Source organism: Felis catus, chromosome F1 (genome assembly GCF_018350175.1).
Source record: "Felis catus isolate Fca126 chromosome F1, F.catus_Fca126_mat1.0, whole genome shotgun sequence".
Classification (NCBI taxonomy): domain Eukaryota; kingdom Metazoa; phylum Chordata; class Mammalia; order Carnivora; family Felidae; genus Felis; species Felis catus.
The window spans coordinates 34599355-34620204 of NC_058384.1; the positions used below are offsets into that span (position 1 = coordinate 34599355).

At 51.3% G+C, this 20850-nt stretch overlaps 1 protein-coding gene and 1 long non-coding RNA gene across 3 annotated transcripts in view; both read left to right on the forward strand.

The window, feature by feature from the left end:
* PLXNA2 (plexin A2) overlaps positions 1 to 20850 on the forward strand; it is a 208705-nt gene that overhangs the window by 108709 nt on the left and 79146 nt on the right.
* LOC109495668 lies at positions 2628 to 5706 on the forward strand. 2 transcript variants are annotated; one of them, XR_006592032.1, is made up of 3 exons: positions 2628 to 4467; positions 5009 to 5201; positions 5433 to 5706. It is a non-coding gene; the product is annotated as an uncharacterized LOC109495668 (long non-coding RNA). The 2 variants fall into 2 exon arrangements; XR_002151244.3 differs by lacking the exon at positions 5433 to 5706 and having other exon boundaries at positions 5009 to 5306.

A 20850-nucleotide genomic window follows, 5' to 3' on the forward strand; every position in this document is an offset into this window, starting at 1 on the left:
AGTGAACAGCTGTGCAGGCTTATGGAAACCCGGGGGGGGGAGGGTGCTTTCCTCAACCCCCCCGGGGGTTCTGGCCAACCAGTCACACACCCTGCCTGTCAGACAGCTGTTCTCTCAGGGGCTGGTCCTAGGGACGAAGTTGAGAATCCAGTGGTGAGCTGCTAAGGAGGTGGTGGGGGAAGGGTGACAGGGGTGACAGGGGTGACAGGAGAATGACAGGGGAGTGGTAAGCTAGGATTCTGCCTTCTGTCACTCCCTGGAGCCTCACCGCTCGCTGGAGTCTGAGTTAAGGCCACGTGGAGCCTCAGTTTCCCCATCGATAAAATTTATTTGAACGTCCCCCGCAACCACGATATGTTGCACATCCTTTTGACCGCACGCCTGTGTGGGACAGAGGGTGGCCCGGGTCTGGGAGTGCGCGTGCGTGTGAGAACAGCGTCCGTGGAGGATGAGGCCCACAAGAGCAAGCATTCCTGGGTGTTCTTTGAGTGTGCAAGGACATCCGCCCCAGCACGGCGCTTTCAGACACCAGGCCAGGGCTGTGCTCACTGAAGGGAAAGCCAGTCTGTGTTCCAGCGCCTCGGGCTTGCCCTCTGAGCCTTCTGGACCCCGTCCGGCTCAGGGACCCAACGTCAGTCACAGTCCCCACCTCGTGGGTTGCGTGCCCCACAGTTAAATGCCCCAGGAGCGACCTGTCTCACTCCCCCTCCTGGTTATTCCCACCCCCCCCCTTCTGCAGACAGCCTGGGGTTTGAAATTTGCACCAGGTGGAGGGAGAACTGCCTGTGTCATCAGCTGTTGGTGGCTCAGCAAACAGTCTGGGTTCAGCCTCTGTCCCTCAAGTAATGTTTAATGAGTGGAGGGAGATGGGCAGAGATGAGAGTCCGGCGGAAGGAAGATTGGAAAGAGAAAAATGAACGGAGCTGAGAACAATGTCTTCGTTAACCACTCAGCTTCCGGGCGATCTATCAAACAACCCTGGAGGGCCTATCGTGAGCACAGAGCCCTTCCTGACAAAATCACACATACACCGGGAAAAGAGTATTGTGAGACAGTTTGCAGGGCGCTGGGAATGCATGAGGGGGTGCTACCCAACAGAGTCTGTCAGTCAGGGAAGGCTTCCCGGAGGAGGTGTTGCGCTAGGTGAATCATGAAAAGCAGGGGAGCTTTTCCCCAGATTTGGTACTGTTGGAGCAGAAGGCAAGGGTGGAGAGGTACCTGGCCTCGGAGAATATCCACAGCACACAGGCAGTGAGCAGACTGCAGGTGGACTCAACCCACCTTCCCTTACCAAGACGAAAGGAGCCTCGGCCCAAACAGAAGGTGCTTCAGGCTCCTTCAGCCCCTACCATTGAACCAGAGAACCTGGGAGAAGACGATCATGCAGCAAGCTTCCGGTGTTTTTGCCTTCCCTGGCGGCGCCCCCCTCCCCCCCCCCCCCCCAGCAGGTCATGGATCTAAGAGGCACAGTCAAGAAAAAGGACGCCAGCACGGGTCACGGTCTCCCACCAAAAGCCCTCTGTAATCACGCCAACCCCCCCCCGCCCCCCCGCCCCTCGGGACAGCTACTTCCCTGTACGGTGAGGACACCCCCTGCTCATCTCAGGTTCAGGGAAGAGGAAAAGGGAGCAAGTGAACCATTCGTTCACTCGGCCATTCCAACCACATCTTTTGGTGGCAGAGACCTTGCCCTCCCGGCTGCTTCTGTGTCCCCAGGAGATATTGCAGTGGTTGGCCCTGGTGGGTGCTCAACAAACGCTTGTCACGGGATGGGAAGAGACAGGCAGGGAAGACGGGAGACAGGAAAAGAGAGAAGGTGTGCAAAGGAGACATTGTAGGATAGTGTGCAGAGCTCACGTTTGGGGGCAGTTAGGCCCGTGTTCAAATCTGGGCTCTCCCACTCTTTGGTAGGGCCTGGCTTCTTCTCCGTAAGCCTCAGTCTTCTCCTCTGTGCAGTGGGGATAATAACAATACCGGCCTTATAGGGTTGCTGAGCATAAATGATCCCTGCAAAGTGCCTGGGACAGAGCAAGAGCCCAACCCTGGAATCAGCCCCAGCTAAGCCCTCGTCCTTCTCTCTGGTTCACTCGTGAGCTCCCTGGTTCACTGCCACGGAGACCCCCCTAACTAACATGTTGCTCATTTTTCATCCTTAAGTCATCTGCCAGTTGCGTCTATTTCTAGCCTCTGTCTTGTGAGACGAGAATAAGGAAGGGAAACAGATAGCTGCAGAGGCTCATTTGCCAGTTGTCAGCGCCCGCCATCAGCAGAGCTCTCTGTCTGCTTCTCCCTGGGTGCCTGGAAAAATCACTGTGACCTTTTATTTACTGGTTGATCCAGTCAGCGCAGGTCTCTCTGCCTCCCCCCCCCCCCAGCCCACCCCCCACATCCCCACCCTCCGCCAGCCCAGCGCTGGCTTCCTGCCTCCCGCGCCCCATCCCGCTGCAGGGTGGGCACGCTCGGCTGGTCCCTCTGAGCCTCCCTATCTTCATGATCAGATTCTTAAAAACCTGTGGGCACAGAAAAGAGGAAAACCGGAAGTATTGACCTTTTCCGCCCGGTGCTTCCGCCGGGGAGGATTTTTTTTTTTTTTTTTTTTTTTTTTTTTTTTTTTTTTTTGCCGTTGAACGTCTTCTGCGGGCTTCCTCTTCATTCCCATTTCACCGAAGAGCCAAACTGAGGTCAGTTTAGGCCAGCAAGTGACCTGCTCGAGGGTGACTCGGTACGTCGCAGCACTGCCTAGAAGAGCGTATGCTTCTCCCAGGCCTTCGCCCAGATTTTGCCCTTTGACCTCTACCACGCATCTCCTCAGTCATCCATTTCCCCGAAACCCCTCCCCCCTTTTCCTTGCACCTCTTCTGACCCTCTGGCCTGTGCTGGCCGGCAGCTATTTCTACTCTTGTTTCTTCTCCCTCCCTTGGCCCAGCCACGCATTCACCTATGCCCCCCCCCACCTCTGAGCCAATCGGGCTGCGGTGTGCAGCCCCGGGGACATGGTGGTGGCAGTTGAGGGTGGTGACAGGGAGACTGAGATGGCTAACAAGTGGGTACTTACAAGAAGACAATCCCCAGAGGTTCCAGAGGCCAAGAGTGAGCTGGGCAGACCCACACTACCCAACCCATGCCTTGATTAGCTGCAGGAGTTAACTGTGTGAACAGTGTGTGTGTGTGTGTGTGTGTGTGTGTGTGTGTGTGTGCGTGTGCGCGCGCGCGCGCACGCGTGTGGCGCACAAGCACACATATGTGTGTCACACATACTGGCTTCCAGAAAAAAATTACCCGAGGTAGAGTATGGCTTTCTTACCCCATCGCCTTCAGGCCGCCTGCCTTGGATGACCCAGAGCCTTCCCTGCCCCTCTCAGACTTGGGCGGCCGTACATCTCTCTCGAATTTGGGGAAAGGAATTTTAAAAGCCTCTTGTGCAAGTCAGCTCCCTGCCTTCCAAGCTCTCTTCTTGGCCCTCGCTGTCAGCATCAATTTTCTGCAGGGAGTGATTTAACCTTCATTTATTCATTAATTCTTTTTTCCCCTTAACTTCATTAGGTAAGATTTATAAAGGTGCTGAATTGGAAAGGTCACCTGTCCCTGGGCCCAGGACACAGTGTGCCTGCATCCCTTCTCATGAGCTTCCTTCCAGGAGCGCTCTGGAGGTGGGGAGGGGAGGGGAGTAGCAGAGGAGAAAGTCAAAGCCGAGCCTAGGGCTCCCCAGGAAGGCAGGGCAGGCACCCGCTGGCTGGTGGGAGGCCCAGGGACATGGGGGAAGGGCGGGCTCTGTTAAGCACATCTGGAATCCCGGCCCCACCTCTCACTGAATTGACCTTTGCCAAATTATCTAATCTGAGCCCTTGGTTTCCTCTTAGATAAATTGTCAATAATGATAGACTCTACGTTATCAGGTGGTGGCAGGGATTAAATTGGCGATATACAGAGAATCCTGAGCACGGTACCTGACGCACAGCAAACACTCAATAAACAGTAGCTTTTTAAAAAGATCTTCAATTGTCCCGGTCGAACCCTGACAGTACTGCGCAGTCGTTAGCTCACTAACCACTAGCGACTGGTGCGCAGGGAGTCTGTCTGATTGCTCCACGACAAGCAGGCCCACGTATCCCGTGATTGATGCCATCTCCAGAACCACAGGCAAAGCCTAAGCTCATAGAGGAGCCAGAAAAAAAGCCAAGCCACCGCCTGGATCGAGATGGCTTCCTGAGGCCCAGAGATTTCTGCAAGGAAGCCAGGCTAAGCTGGCATCCTGCTCTCTGCCGTGGCCCGGCCGCACTCACTGCCTGGCCCATCCCGCAATGATCCATAGTCGTGGGCCTTTCCCAAGGCCTCTGAGGCCTGCCGGGCTCAGCCTTCAGCCAGCTCGTCTCGAGGAGCTGTGTCTCTCATTAACAACCTCCCCAGATGAAGGAGAAACAGACTAGAGGCTAAAGAACCGTGCAGGTGTTTTGAACTTATAGAAAGGTAAGAGTGTCCCCTTGCTGCCACCTCCGTGTGTCCTTGTTCCTTATGCCGCCCAAAGAACTCAAATCCATCCCAGTTCGCTGCAGTCAGAATGAATTCAGCTCTCTCTGAGCTTCTTTAACTTTGTGGTAAAAATGATGTGTCTGCTAAACGTCCGCCGTCTCCCCCATTAGGCTCTAGGCTTCTAGGAGACCGGATGCAGGTCACAGGCACCCTGTCCCCTCCCGGCATCGACTACAGCCCACACTCAAACGGCGTTTGAGAAGATAATTTTAATAGGAAAGTGCGGAGGAAAGCGGGCAGGCGAACCTATTCCGTGGCCCAGGCTGAGAATATTGGGTTTGACTATGATCACAGAGGATTACAAGAATTAATTTTATTTTATCTAATATTCTTAGACTTAGGGCCTCTGGAATTCAGCATGCAAATGTATGCTCCTAGTGCAAATTGGAGCATGCCCAGATTAATGGAGAAAATTCTAGCCGCCTCACTTTTTGCAGAATCCCATTTCCCTCACCTGGGATCACCCGTTTGTTTGCAGTGCACTGAGAAGTAGATTGCAATAGAGGAAGGAACGCTGGGTGGACGCGTCTGCCTGGGGTCTCTTTGGTGCTAGACGGGACGAAGACCGATGCTAAGCTCGGGACGGCACCCCTCCAAGGAACGTGGGGTCCTCTGAACAGGACCCACGGGAGAGCTAAACTGCTGATCTGGTCCCAGGGCGGTCCTCCTTGGTATGCAGATCACTTCACATGTATGACATTAGTTTGTTCTGTCCTCACGCTCCCGGATTTAATGAGATTCTTTGGGCATTGTTAATAAACAATGCCTGACCTTTCTAGAGTGGCAACATTGTGTCGTTTTATTTCATGAACTAGGGCCCCATACAACAGGCCATTTGGTATAGTTATTGTTCCATTTTCAAATGAATTTAGTTCTAAAAATGAGTTCTGCGACTCTCACAGTACCCATTGAGATCACCGGACATCTCGATCACTTTTTGAACAGCCCCGATTAGGAAGTGACTGGCAATCATACCTGAACTTCGAGGGCATTCTTCATTATGTGAGTCCTTCCCTGATTCTCCAGCTGTGGCTGCCACCACGGCCTCCATGCCTGTCATCTAAAGACACTGTATGGGGCACCTGGGTGGCTCAGTCGGTTAAGCGTCCGACTCTTGATTTCCGCGCAGGTCGTGATCTCACAGCTCGGGAGTCTGAGCCCCGCGTCGGGCTCTGTGCTAACAGTTCGAAGTCTGCTTGGAATTCTCCGTCTTCCTCTCTCTCTGCTTCTCCCCCCACTTGTTCGGGTCCGCTCTCTCTCAACATAAATACATAAACTAAAATAAAAATAAAAATACAACGAAGACACGGTAGCTCGTAGCACTGTCTGGGCCTGCCTGTGGACGATTTCCTGTCCCTGCGATTCAAGCTAGATCAGTACTGGAATTTGTAGGAAGGAAAGCCTCTGTCGTTGGGCGTGCCTAAAGCGTAAGTATCAGTCAGTGGTGCGTCAGCTTCCATCTTGCGTGAAGTTCAGTTTCTTTACCTGTGGCCCTAGACTAACATCTAGTGGCCGTGGGGTAATGGTGATACGCACCAGCACGGAGAGTGAAGCCAGCCACACACGCAGTTTAGTCTTTAAATACTCTCTGTCTCTAGGGGCAGCCAGATGGAATAGAGACGGCCCTGTCATTCCTGAAACTCTCAGAATGGCTGCCCTCGGGGACACAGCTCCCTTCAGTGACAGAACAAAGGTGATTGACATCTCCTGAGTCCAGTGACTAGCCTCGTCCTTTTCACTCCAGCTTACAAGCCCCTCCTACCTCAGGGACTGCCATCGGCCCACGGGTGTCGCTTTCCTGCATCCTAAGGCTACAGTCTTAACATATAAAATTACTTTAAACACAAACAGTGACAGATAACCATTAGAGGAGAGTCATCCTTTTACATTGTAAAAATAGAGTTGGGAATTGTCACTTTTAAGAGATAAGAGAGAGACATATGGGCAGAATACCAAGAGACTCTCATTTGCCTCTTAACATTAAATCTAAATCATAAAACTATAGACAAGAGACTCTTACAATTGGAGCTTACTTTGTTTTCCTTTGTTCGTGAGAAGCATATGGAGGGTACAAAAGGCACACGTTCGAAAAACGTTATCATTTCCCTACGCTTTGGTTTCCCCAATGGTAAAAACGAAGGTTCCAACCGACTGACCTCTAAGTCTATAACTAACTCAGTAACTAACCTTGATTCAGTGAGATTTCTCAGGGTGAACAGTTGGCCAGTTTCCATTATAACACTTGCTTGTGTGTGGGTATATTAAGCTGTCTTCCTTCACCTTTTTGGCTTTGAATGAAGAAATTTAAGGGGCTCCTGGGGCGCCTGGGTGGCTCAGTCGGTTAAGCTTCTGACTTTGGCTCAGGTCATGATCTCTCGGTTCGTGGGTTCGAGCCCCGCGTAGGGCTCTGGGCTGACAGCTCAGAGCCTGGAGCCTGCTTCGGATTCCATGTCTCCCTCTCTCTCTGCCCCCCACCCCCTCCGCTTGCACTCTCTCTCTGTCTCTCTCTCTCTCTCAAAAATAAATAAGCATTAAAAAAAATTAAGAAGTTACTAATATATGCTACAACACAGATGAACCTCGAAAACATTATACTAAGTGAAAGAAGCCAGCCACAAAAGGCCTCCTATTGTATGTTTCTATTTATATGAAATACCCAGAACAGGCAAAGGCACAGAGACAGAAAGTCCACTAGTGGTCGCCTAGGGCTGGAGCCATCCTCGGGGGGTGGGAGAGAGGGGCAGGGGGAGGGACTGCTCACGGGTGTGGGCTTGCTTTTTGGAGGGGATGAAAATGTTCTGAAATTGACTGTGGTAATGGTTGTGCCATTCCGTGACTATGCTGAAAACCGTTGAACGGTACACCTCGCGTGGGTGAATTTTATGAGAAGTGAATTCTATCTCGATAAAGCGGTTAATTCAAAAAATATTAGGGGGGCGCCTGGGTGGCGCAGTCGGTTAAGCGTCCGACTTCAGCCAGGTCACGATCTCGCGGTCCGTGGGTTCGAGCCCCGCATCAGGCTCTGGGCTGATGGCTCAGAGCCTGGAGCCTGTTTCCGATTCTGTGTCTCCCTCTCTCTCTGCCCCTCGCCCGTTCATGCTCTGTCTCTCTCTGTCCCAAAAATAAATAAACGTTGAAAAAAAAAAATATTAGGAAGGCAGGACCAGTGTGGCCACTCCATAACCTCACCTTCCCCCTGGAGGGCAGGGTCAGCCCACCCGGGGTCGTGCCAGGCTGTAGCATCCGGAAGATGTGCCCTCCTCCCTTCATTTTCTCGTCCTCTTCCTGTCTTCTCCCTGCTCTGTTCCTGCCTCAGTTTCCTGCTCTTCCTATTCCTTCTCCCTCCCTTCTCCCTTTTCCTTTTCTCCCTCCCGCACCAGCCAATTGGCTCTCCTTGACCCCAGGAGGCTGAGGAGGGGAGGGAACGAGAGATAACAGCGAAAATTCATCCTAACTGTAATAATAAATTATTAATATTATTCTAAGTTATTATTAGAGCTGCGCGGGACTTGATTTAATCTCTACAACATCCCTGTTAAGGGGGATAATTATCCACATTTTATAGATGAAGAAACTGAGGCTCACATAAGCAGAGTAGCATATGCCCACGCCTGTCGGGAGCGAAGCCAGAATTCAAGCCCGGGTCTGTCCGGCCTCAGAGTCTATTCCTTGAAGCACGATAAGACCTCACATATGAGGCTGGGCTTGGTTATTTATTGATGAATTACAATAGAAGTAATTTGATGGGGTTCAGAACTCCAGTATCTGAAATCTCATCTGTTGGTCTGATATTTACGGCCATTAATGGATGGTATCTGTGTGGCGCTTCTATTCATTATGGTTTTCATTAAGACTCTAATCCTGTTTAGAAGTCCGTTTGTCATTTTTAACTCCTCTGTTTAATCTTGGGCAGCCCTAATCCCTCTTCACTATACACCCGAAGGAGACGGCTCCTGACGGCTCTCCCCATCCACAGCTGCGTGCAGGGGTGGGGCGGCGGGGGGTGGGGGTGGGGGGGCAGTGAGCGTGGTAGGAAAGTCAGCGCGTTGTGAGTGTGTGTGACACGAACGTGTTTACGGAATGTCAGCGTGAGCATGTGGAGGGAGTATGTGTGAAGTGTGTGTGTGTGGGAGGGTCAGTGTGTTGGTGTGGAACGCACGTGTGTTTGTGTTCACGAGTGTGTTTGCGTGAGAACACGAGTCCGTGGGGCGATGGGCACGTGAGCGTGTCATAGCACTCTTTTTTCAGAAGTACGGGAATTCTTGAGCACCGAGCTCCGACGGGGCTTATAAGAGGCACTGGGTTCACCACTTGAAAATATTGTCTCTGGCACCTGGTGGCTCGGTCAGTTAAGCGTCCGACTCTTGGTTTTAGATCAGGTCGTGATCTCACGGTTCATGGAATCAAGCCCCTCATCGGGCTCTGCGCTAACAGTGAGGAGCCTGCTTGGGATTCTCTCTCTCTCCTTCTCCCTGCACCCCTCCCCTGCGCACGCGCTCCCTCTCCCTCTGCCTCCCTCTCTCTCTCTCTCCCTCTCTCCAAATAAAAAACTAAGCATTAAAAAAATATTCTATCTCCAGCTCAGCTAGGCTGAAACACCGGTAGACACACTATCCATTTCAACTCTCTATTCCCCTAGAGACTTTGGGGATCATGGCCGCCAGATATGACGGTTCAGGTTGTGTACTCCACAAAGGCATCTGACTGAGCGAGCGGCAAGTGGAGGCTGGAAAGGAGTCCTCACTCATCTCAGCAATCATGCGCCTAGAGGGGGCGCCTTTTTCCAGTTGCACAAACCGTGCTGACCTGGCTAGAGATGGCCCAGAGAGGGAGCTTCAGAGAGTTCAAGCCTGTGGTCTCAAGGCCTCCAGTAGCAGCCAGAAGAATGCTAATGAGGGCACGGAGAAGGCTGCCTCCCCTTCCTGGCCCCACGTCCTCCTCCGGAAGGCCTTTACCCCCTTTCTGATGAATCCCGTCGTGTTCTGATCACCACTTAACTCTGAGTGCCCTTGCCCCACTCCAGCTTAATTTTCCCTTCTCAGTATCTGCCTTTTAAGTGTCCTAAATCTTGTTTTCACATCTTTGTTATGTCCTTCCAACTAGCTAGCAAGCTCTAGGAGGGCAGAGAGCGTGTTTCCATTTCCTTTGCTCTCAGCCACCCCTGTGACATCTATCCAAGGACTCTGCCCCCAGTGGGGGCCAAATCAATGTTGACACAACTGAGCCGCCCGCTAAGGAGAAACCAAAGCTCTGTACTCAGAGCCGGGGCAGTGATCCCGCTCCCCAAACACCAGCTCAGCCAAACGGCTCAGGGGACACAAACACATCCCCCTAGCCTCCCTCCAAGCTTTGGACCTAGTTAACCACGAAATGTCCGTAAGGACTGGCAAGTTCTGGAAAAGCTCAGCCCATCTCACCGTCTCTCTCTAGGGTGACCCAGAGCTCTAGGTTTGGGGAAAACTTAAGAAGTGGTCCCAACCCTTCACCAGATTAACTTTTAGTTATCCCTTAGTGAAAGATGGATCGGATTTCCGATAACCGTGGCTTGGCCTGGGACTAGAGCTGTACCCGTCTGGACCCGCGTTCGGTTTGGATGACAGGCAGAGAGAGCATCCCGGGAAACGGGAAAAGGAAACGGCCCTTAGCTGGGTCTGTGACATTATGGCTTGCTTGCTCCCCCTGCGGAACGATGTATAAGGCATGTCCTGCGGCGGGACAAGTATCTCCTGCCTTTCCTTCCTGAAGACCTCCAACCCCGAGCCCTTGGCTGACCCCCTTCACTTCCATCTCCAGCTTTTCAGCATCGGTGCCCCTGAGCCTCCTCAACATACTCTCACACTCCCAAATAAAGCATTCAGGCAGTCGCTAAATGGCAGTATTGATGCTCTGTCCCCACATGCCCTGAAATGATAATGCATCACCCGTGGTGCGCATCCAGACGGAGCCAGATTACGCTCAGGTGGTTAAAAGTCCAGGTCTAATTAGAGTTCCAGGGAATCAAGCCATTGTATTATTAATGATTCTCCAGCAATGTTCTGATTAAAACAGTAATTTTAATAAGCACAGCTCGATGCTAAGTGTTCACTGAGCACCTAATTACATCAGTTATAACTCCAAAATTATTTAAAATTCCCCCCCCCCTTTTTTTTTTCCAGCAGACCCGGCATGCACCCAATAAAATAGAGACTCAGACAACTTGGTGATTATTTGCTCTAATTAATTTCCTAAGCACCTGTTAAAAAAAAAGGGGGGGGGGAAGAATCTTTTGTTTCTCATCCGTTTCCTCAAGTTCCCCTCCACCCCTCTCTATCCCCAGCGGCTCCGTGACATTGGTTACATCTGAGGCAGCCACTGAAGGAGGCCAGGAATGGAAGGCAGGGCGGAAAGTACAGATTCAAACATTCCCCGCCACCACCCTCCAGGCAGGGTGCTGGGGGGAGGTTCAGAGCGGTAATCCCCATTGATTGAGCTGTGGCCTGGGGGAGCGGGGACGCAGGGGCACCCAGAGGGCTTCTCACCGGGAGCCAGCTCCTGGCAACACCCTTATCTTCATTAGACCAGCTTGGGATGTCACATTCAGTGACTTTACTTGCGTCTCCTGAGGCATCCCAGTGGGGCAGTTTTCAAATTCTGTTGACCCACAAGCCACTTGACTTGAAAAAGAGAAGGCACGCCTTCTGCATACTTCCTGGAAGGACACCAGGGTTTCAGACAGAACGTTCTGGTCAGCGGAACCACCTGAGAGTTGACGCCCTGAGCCTTCTCTTTATTTCAAATCATGTTATCGGGAAGGTATCAGTTTGTCCCCAGAAGTAACACACGGAAGGGGCGCCTGGGTGGCTAAGCATCCGGCTTCGGCTCGGGTCACGAGTCTCATGGTTTGTGGGTTCGAGCCCTGCGTCAAGCTCTGTGCTGATAGCTCAAAGCCTGGAGCCTGCTTCAGATTCTGTGACTCCCCCTCTCTCTGCTCCTCCCATGCTCATGCTCTATCTCTGAATAATAGATTTTTTTTTTAAGTTAAAAAAATTAAAAAAAAAAAAAAAGTAACACAAGGAATTCTCCCCGGATGTGTATAATAAGCCTGGTCCTGAACCAGGCTGTGCTGTGGCTCTCACTTCATGTGACTGTCACCAAGACAGGTGAGATGGGGATGCGGTCCTTCGCATTCTCGTGCCCCCCAGTGCGTTGGGGGATGGTACCAAATCCCACCGCTTTATTCTGCCTCCTGCGGTCCCTTCGCCTCTGTCCGATACCTGCACAGCTCATCAGCTCACTCTTGGATATTAATACCAAGGCCTTCGGGTCTCAAACACAGTCTTAATTCAGAGTTATAATGTCCAGTTCCAGACCAGAAGAAAATTCTGCCCTTGACCAAAGCTCAGATCTCCCCCATCCCATGGCCTGGGCCTCCTGGACTCTCTCCATGGGGGGCCACAAGGGGTGGGAGGGGGGTTTCTGCTCCTTTTCTCACTTACCTTCCCCTAGCAAAGCTGTTGTTACTGAAACCTTCTAGGAAGCAGAGAGGAAGGGTCAGAGAGACCCTTTCGCACTTGAACTAGAATTGTCACAAGATAGCCTCCTGCTCTCAGGGCTGGCCAATGCTTCTGACTTTTTTGAGGCTGGGTCCTTCATGGGCCCTTGGACACCCCCCTGCTGAGCTCCTCTGGCGGAAGCTCGGGCAGTTGGGCAGTGTTTCCTGCCCTCTCCTCTCAGCCCTGATTTCCCAGCACTTCCCTCCACATAGAGCTCAGCTCCAGGGGTTTCACTCGGACAGGTCACAAAATGTTTCCAGGCCAGCTCTCCTTCCCGAGGTGACCACATCTGGATTTGGTGCAAGGAGGCATTTGCACATCCTCGGCCTACCGCTGTCACCAGGGTGAGAGTGCTCAAGGACTCCCCAAGGTCCTGCCTTCACTCTGCCTCCCAAGAGCTCACCAGCTGACTCTCTGGATTCCCTGTCCACTCTGTCCCCTACAATCTGGGGCATGCATCTCAAGCTTTCCTCGTAAGGGTCCTATTAAAGGATGCCAAGGGCTTCCTCCAAAATCTCACAATGTCTCCTCCTTTTCATCCCTCGACTCTTGTATTTCTTTGATCTGGGACCAGGACCCAGGATGAAGGCCAGAAGAATCTTGAGACTTAACTCTGAAAAATTGTGTGATAGTCAGCCACCTTAGGGAGCCTACAGCGTTCGTGGGACCTTGGTGCTTTGATATCTGATAATATTTACAAATGTGGAAACTGAGGCTCAGAGAGTTTAAGAGGTTCACCCAGCACAGCTGAGTACGTGGTGAGGCCGAACCAAGTTCTTCTAACTTTAACAGTCATGTCCTTTCCAGGACACCATGCACTTCTGCTGGGTTATAAACATTAAGTCTATTTAAAAAGAAAATGAAAAAAAAAAACAAAACAAAAAAACAAAAAAACCCTTCACATCACCTAATGGATCCCAGCAGAATGCCAGGGGCGTCAGCCACACCTAGAGAACCTTCGCATAGTTCTTAGTACATTTACTTAAGAAGCTTAAAATAAAACCTGGATCACTGGGCAAGTGTGATTAGCTTCTCAGCAGGTATTTATAGACCTATTCTGTGTAAGAAACTGAAGTTGGAGCGTAGAGGGATATCTCATACGAGGAAGTAAAAAGCAGAACCGTATGAGTAACCTAAAAAGATAGAGTCCTAAGAAGAGTTTACAAAGTGTATTAGAGTCCTGCCAACTGGGCAGGTAGTCAGATTCTAAATTCGGAAAGAGACATCATAGAGGTTGATCTGGGAAGGCTGCACGGAGGTGGGGAAGCCCGGGGATTTGCGCGTGATCAGAAGAGAGGAGGACATTCTGATTAGCAGGAATGTGTAAGCAAAGTTAAGGAGGAGGGGGGACCAGAGCATGAGAGGCCGCCCTAGCGGGAGTGGGCATTGATACTGACAGAGGGAGCCTGGAGTGGAAATGTCAACCTGGTGAGGGCAGAGGTTAAAAGACACAAACACCGGGGGGGCATTTGGACTATAAACTTCATCCAAGAGGCAATTTTTCTTGTTGTTTTTTATTTATTTATTTATTTATTTATTTATTTATTTATTTTTAAATTTTTTGGTATTCTTTAGGTTTTTTCACTGAGGCCGTTATAAAACACTGCCTCTTGGAAGCCCTCTGTGATTTTCCCTTCCTCTTTGCTCTTGTAGCTCTACCACATGTCAACCATAGAGCTAATTATTTCATTCTTATGATCCCCTTCAGGAGCAGTGATGTCCTAAAGGCTCCACCTTCCCTCTTATAGAAGGATTCTCTGAGGGGCGCCTGGGTGGCTCAGTCGGTTAAGCATCCGACTTCAGCTCAGGTCATGATCCCACAGTCTGTGAGGTCAAGGCCCGCATCAGGCTCTGTGCTGACAGCTCAGAGCCTGGAGCCTGCTTCGGATTCTGTGTCTCCCTCTCTCTGACCCTCCCCCGTTCATGCCCTGTCTCTCTCTGTCTCAAAAATAAATATTTAAAAAAAAAAAAAAGATTCTCTGAGTCCTCATCCCCAAAAAACACTAAAGGTAGGCCCCACCCTCTACCCAGATGGCTGCAAAGGTATTCTTACTCCCATTCCTGACCAGCCTCTTCTTGGGCCCTGATGATTCCCATCCCAAATCTCACTTTCCCAAGCTTATGCACCATAGAGGCTTCAAAGAGAATTTGGAATTAACTGGTGCTCCAGACCCTCTGGTCTTGCTCTGTGGGTAACTGGAAGGCAGGGGGAGCAGAACTGGAGGGGCTGGAGCCTAGAGGCCAGGGCCTGCAAGGCAGATGCCCAGCTCTTAGTTAAAATCAGGTTCCGTGTGGTAAGCTTATTCTTGGGCTCTGTGCATCCAGGGGCCTCAGTGGAACCACCTGGGCAGGTGGAAATGTGAAATGGATGGACAGGAATGGGTGAATGCCGTGACATCCCTGCCTCGTTACCCCATTCCCTTGCCCTCATCACCTTTCCCCTCTTGGAGTAGAGCAGTTGATGTTGACTCCATGGGGAACTCTGTGGGACCTGGGTAATACCAGGCATCTGGATCCCAGGGGGGATATCTGTTAAAGTTATTTCTTAGGCCCCATTTCTCCAACCCATTCGTCCCGTATTTCCTATCCCACCTGCTTTCCCTAACGGAATAAACCCACGGTTGTCATGGAGACAACATAGTCTCTACATCTCTGCCTCTTTGTAGATCCTTCCGAAAATAAGAACTAGAAAGGCCCTACGTCCACTCCCCTCGTATTTCTGGCCCAGAGCTCCTACCTGAGAAAATATGGTATGGCGTCTGGAATATCTACTTTGCCCATTGAGTTTCCTGCCCTCTTTGTACTTTTTTTTTTTTTTTTTTTTTTTTTTTTTTTTGCCAGTGTTTTACCTTGATCCTTAGGAGACTAAGCTTGATTTGACTTCTTTCAGCAGAGGAACGTGAGTCTCAGTGCACTTTGGCCTCAGGTAGGGATTCTGTCATTCCTAAGGACAATAGTTTGAGTGGCTGCACTGCTCTTCCTGCAAAGGGCAGACATAATTCTCCCCGTATGACAGACCAGCGGTCTCAGCCCGAAGAGGCGAGGTGGCTTGCTCAAGGTCACTCAGCACAGGAGTGCGGAGCCTGGGTGCCCGCCCTTTGCAGCTTTCCCGTGCGAACACTGCCACCTTCAGTGGGGTCTGCAAATAAAGACAGAGCATGATAACTACCACTATTTAGCACCGACTGTGTGCAAGGCTCTTTGTATACAGGTGTTGCAGAAACCCCCAAACAACCTTGTGAAGTTGATATCATTATTGTCACCATCTTACAGAGGAGAATACGGAGGCATAAGGAGAGCTGACAACTTAATGTCATACAGCCGATAAGCATAGGCACTGGCTTTGAAACTGTGGACTGTCTCCTTCAGAGAACGCCTTCTTAGCCGGTACAAAATATGGCCTCTACCTGGAAAAAGAAAAAAAAAAGGAACCAGGAGAAGGCAAGAGGCCGTTGCTTTAGTGTTCTTCAAAAGGATAAATGTCGTCACTGTTAGGGGCCAGAAGTTTCTTTTCCCACCACCCTTTCCCCTTTGTCTCCCACATAAGTCTCTGCTGAGTTTTATGAATGAGGAGAGAAAAACTGTCATTGAAAAGTTCAACCAACTTTGGATTCCACTCTCTGAGTGATAGATAGCTTTAATTACTCCGAATTACTCAGCCACTCCACTCTTCTCCCCCAAGTCATTAAAAATAGATTTTCTCTTTGAACTCCACTCCGCCCGAGGTCTCCAGAGTGTCAGGAGCTCTTAGGAGATAGCCCCAGGGTCAGCTCGTGGCCAGAAGGTTCCGTGTCGCTTTAGTTGCAATCATAGGCTCCGGAACCTCTAGCTGGTTTTCTGGGGGTGGTGCCTCCTTTTTCTTAATGATATTGATCACGTGACTGTTCACAGCTCAGAGCACAGGCAGGAGGCTGGGCTGGTGTTTACTTTATAAGGATTCAAGGAGGTCTCATACGTGGCTATTGATTTTTAAAGAACCAGATCTAACACTCGGAACAAACCATAGTGAGTGCTTCACATTAACTACTGGCGAGTTGATTCCTAGGAATGATCAAAGCTGAAAACTCAGAGGTGCTATGCTCCCTGAAGAGGAGGTATTGTTGTCTCTGTTTTAAAAGTCAGAGAATGGAGGCTTGAAGAGCCCCTGACACCTCCGTGGGGAGGGCTGTGCTGAGGGGCTCCGGGACATTCCTAGGAGGCTGGGGATGGAAAATGCGCAAGCCCCTCAGAACCCCGTCCATTACTGTGCTGGTCCTGTCCAGCCTGAAGAAAAATCCAGCAGGGGATCCTCAACCTTCACCAGCTTCTCTTCCTTTTGACTCTCTGACGATCTTTTCTCTGTTCAATCTCTGACGAACTTTTGTTGCATCTGGTAGTTCCAGATTCACCATCTGAACTGTTGCTAGCAAACAGGAGAGTAAAATGAGCTACGAGGCATGCAGTGGTCGTGTGGGTGAATGCACACATCTTCCTGGTCTTAGGAGGGGGTTCCGTCCTGATAAACCCATCTAACTTGAAATGCATTTCATTACACCTAACCTAGCGAACGTCGTAGCTCAGCCTAGCCTACGTTAAACATGCTCAGAACACTTAGGTTAGCCTACAGTTGGGCAGAAGCATCGAACACAAAGCCTATTTCCCAATAAAGTGTCGCATAGCTCATGCAATTGATCGAATATTGTACTGAAAGTCAAAAACAGCACGGTTGTGGGGCGCCTGGGTGGCTCAGTCGGTTGAGCGTCCGACTTCGGCTCAGGTCACGATCTCATGCTTTGTGAGCTCCAGCCCGCATCGGGCTTTGTGCTCATAGCTCGGAGCCTGGAGCCTGCTTCAGATTCTGTGTCTCCCTTTCTCTATGCCTCCCCCACTCGCGCTCTGTCTCTCTTTCTCAAAAATAAATAAAGATTAAAAAAAATTTTTTTAAATAAAAAAAAACCCAGCACGGTTGTGTGGGTACAGAATGGTTCTAAATGTGTCGGGTGTTTACCCTCAGGATCACGTAGCTGGCTGGGCGCTGTGCTCGCTGCCACCGCGGGGCATCAGGAGAGAGCATCGTACCACATATTGCTAGCCTGGGAAAAGATCCAAATTCCAAATTCCAAATACGGGTTCTGCTGAACGCGTATCACTTTCACACCATCTTAAAGTCAAAAAATCTCAAGTCGAGCCATTGTAAGTCGAGGCCTGTCTGCAATGGCAGTGTCCAAGGGTATGGCTAGGCACTGCGGCTGGCACCTGATTTCTAGGACAACGAAAGGGGCCCCTGACTGCCAGCTCTTGGGCAACTTCAGGAGGTGGGGGTGGGGGTGCTTCGTCTTCCGTGCTGCCTGTCTCGACCTTACTACCTCAGCCCGGGACTCAGAGTTCTGTTTCTGCCACCTGCAGGGCACGTGACCTTGGGCAGGTTATTTAACCTGAGACTGTTTTCTAATAAGTAAAGTGAGCCTAAGAACACCTTGCTTGCAAAGCTGGCATAGGATTAAATGAGATAATCTACCCAAAGTGCCTGGCGTGCACTAGGCACTGGATAAATGAAAGCCATCGTTATTATTATTCCTGCTGCTTCATTCTGTTCCACAAGCTCAGCCAACTTCCCGGCTCAGAGCAGGGTGATGCCAGCCAGGAGCCTGCCAGCCATCAGCAGGAGACCTCAGTCCCTATCACTTCCTCACCCCTCCATCCTTGGGGAGCAGATCCAAGGAGGGGATCCCCTGCCTCTGCCCCCACCCACTCGCAGTAGGGAGTTTTCGATGAAGGTGAGGTTTCAGGCATCCAGTCGACAATTAGCTCTTTACCTGTAAAGGACAGGAGACACAGCTTGTGTTTTTCCGTGGAAACTTACAGAACCGTGGGTGATAGGAGGCTGTTAGGAGCCAGTGCAGGCCATCTTGTCCCTGGAGGGTCCACTGTGGCTTGGGCTGGCCACTGGGTTAAGCCTCTCTGACCAGCTGCCCGTGTCCCTCTCCCTGTGAAGTCTCTGAACCCTGGCCCCATCTGGAATGAAGGGAAGGACAGAGCCCCAAGCACTCAGGCCTCCCAAGACTGATTATACCCATGGCCCCAGGGCTGCTGGGATTTAGGGAAAGCCTGTGAAGAGAGACTCCCCCCCCACCCATACATCTGCCAGTGAACAACTAGGTGTGCCAGCAAGCTACGAAGAACTGTGGGGACAGAGAAGCAAAGGCCCACCTGCCCCCGGCTTTGCTTCCTGCCTCCTGAACCCTGCTCTGACCTCACCTCAAACGTCATCTGTTGGAACGCCCCCAGAACTTGCCGTCCCTCCTCATCCTCAAAAGGATCCCTTACAGGGGCGCCTAGGTGGTTCAGTCGGTTAGGCCTCCAACTTAGGCTCAGGTCATGATCTCCCCATTCGTGAGTTTGAGCCCCACGTCAGGCTGGTTGCTGAGAGTGCGGTGCCTGCTTCAGATCCTCTGTCTCCCTCTTTCTCTCTCTGCCCCTCACCCACTCATTCTCTCTCTCTCTCTCTCTCCCCCTCCCTCTCAAAAATAAATAAATAAATATCTAAAAAAAAAAAAAAAAGCTTAGGAAAAGGTCCCATACGGTACGTCCCCCAACTCTGGCAATGGCGGACTCTCCAGCTGGTCACTTTGCCAGTCACTGCAACACCCAGCCCAGGGCTAAGCCAGCCCTCCGGGGGCCTCTATTTCCTGGTGGATCAAATGGAAATCATAATACATAACAATGCCTAACCTGGCTTCCTCCCTGGGGAGTTGTGCAGATCAAGTGAGATCAAGTGTGCGAAAGCACTCTGAAAAGCTGGAACCCTCCCCCGGCTGCTGTGGGGACAGCACCAGGGATCTGGGTCCACACCCCAGGCCTGGCCGGGGCTCTCCTCAGCCTGCCTGCAGCCGTGGATGTAAAAGAGCGTCAGCTCTTTGCTGGAAAACAGCTTTGATTGGCGGGAAAGGAGAAGGTGGGTCTGAGACCCTACTAACTGGAAGGGGAGAGAGGGTCGGCTGGTGGGACCACCGAGAGAAGGCGCAAAGGAAAGAATGAGGCTCAGGGAGGCAGCTGTGCTTCAGCTGCTGCGCTGTGCGCTTGGCCAGGCCCTGGGGACCAGGAGGCTGTGGATGAGGCCAACTGCATGCTCCAGCCAGGCCGCGTCACCTCCCACCCCCGCCACCTGGCTCCCGGCCACTGAGAAGGCCTCTGTTTCTTTCCTTGTGTCAGGAGGCTGGGGACACGTGTGGGGACAGGTGTACCATCTGGCAGGGGGCAGCAGATTCCAGGAGGGCAGGGGATTAACTGCTCATTCTCTGAGGGGCTCCCCCAGCCTGGAGAACAGCTTCTTACTTCCTCCTGCTGTCTGGGTCTCTTGTGCACGATTGTAGAAGAATCCTGGAAGCCTCTTGGACGCCATGGCCCCTGAGGCGGACCTCTGCTCTCTGGCCTTTGAGCAATGACTGTGTCTTGATTATACCTTTATTGTGACATCTATCCCATTGTATTGAGATTATCTGTTTCCTTGGTTTGTCCTCAAACAAACCCAAGAGCTCCAGGAAGGCGAAGATTATAGAGCCCCAGTGCCCAACAGAGTTCACTTATTTTTTTTTTTTTTAATTTTTAAGGTTATTTGTTTATTTTTGAGAGAGAGAGAGAGAGAGTGAGAGAACACAAGTCAGGGAGGGGCAGAGAGAGAGGGAGACACAGAATCCAAAGCAGGCACCAGGCTCTGACCTGTCAGCACAGTGTTCGGTAAATGTTTAAGGACCACAGGGACCCAGGCACAATCCGTTGTCAAAATCCTATGTCTTGTGCTCCTTCGACTCAGGTCCTTCTCCAGTAGACCCATCTGGGTTCTCAGAACCATGTAGCTCCTTCCAGGTGTCCACACAGGATGGCAGAAACATGGTTTCTCTGTCCCCAAGCTCGCTTGGCAAAGGGCTCTGGTTCCTCCGTCCGCCATTGGAGAACACTTGTCACTGAAGAGTGATGATGTGTCTGCACCTGAGGAAGTCACTGTCCAGGGCCTCAGAGGCCTTCCTGGCCTCACCTTGGGTGGTCCAGGCCCCACAGGTCTGCCATGTTCTTCAAGATCTTCAAGAATGAGGCTGGTTCCCACCATTTTCTCAGTGACTTGTCCCCACAGCCAGTAATAATCTGATATCATGTCCCTCACAGGGCCTCACAACTTGTGGACTACACACTGTGCTGGAAAGAGGGAGAGTGAGGGGAGCCACCCCAAACTCTGCACATCCCCGGTGACCCCTTCCCACAGAGTGCTCCAACCCCACTGAATCAGGCCATGGAAGGCACTAGAGATACAGGGCCCCAGAGCCAGAGGAGCCAAGAACGCAGTATGAGTCACCTTTAATTAAGAGTATTTCTTAAGTAAATGACTTAATAGGACAGTTATATTCATTAGAGGTATAATTATAAGACATAAGATCAAGCAGAAAAGAACGCGGAGTGTGAGGGCGGAATGGGTCCGAAGTAGCTCTGGGTTCGCTGGGAGGCGGCGGTGGAGGGGTCAGGGGAAGGGCGTTCTCCCGACTGTAGGCTTCTCCTTGCCACACTCACCGCCCAGCCCAGCTACCCTGGGATCCCAGCACTCAGCGAAGGGGGCGGGGGAGCCTCAGGCATAATTAAAATGCAATCATAATAAACAAACACTAATTAAAGCGTCACAGAGTGTCCCATTAAACTCTGAGTCAGTCCTGATAAAGTGCCTCCTGACTCAGTGGACGCTCTCCAGGAGAAAGCTGTCCCTCCTTCTTAAAGCTTCCAGAAACAACTCCCAGCCCCACCCCATCCTGCCCCACCCACC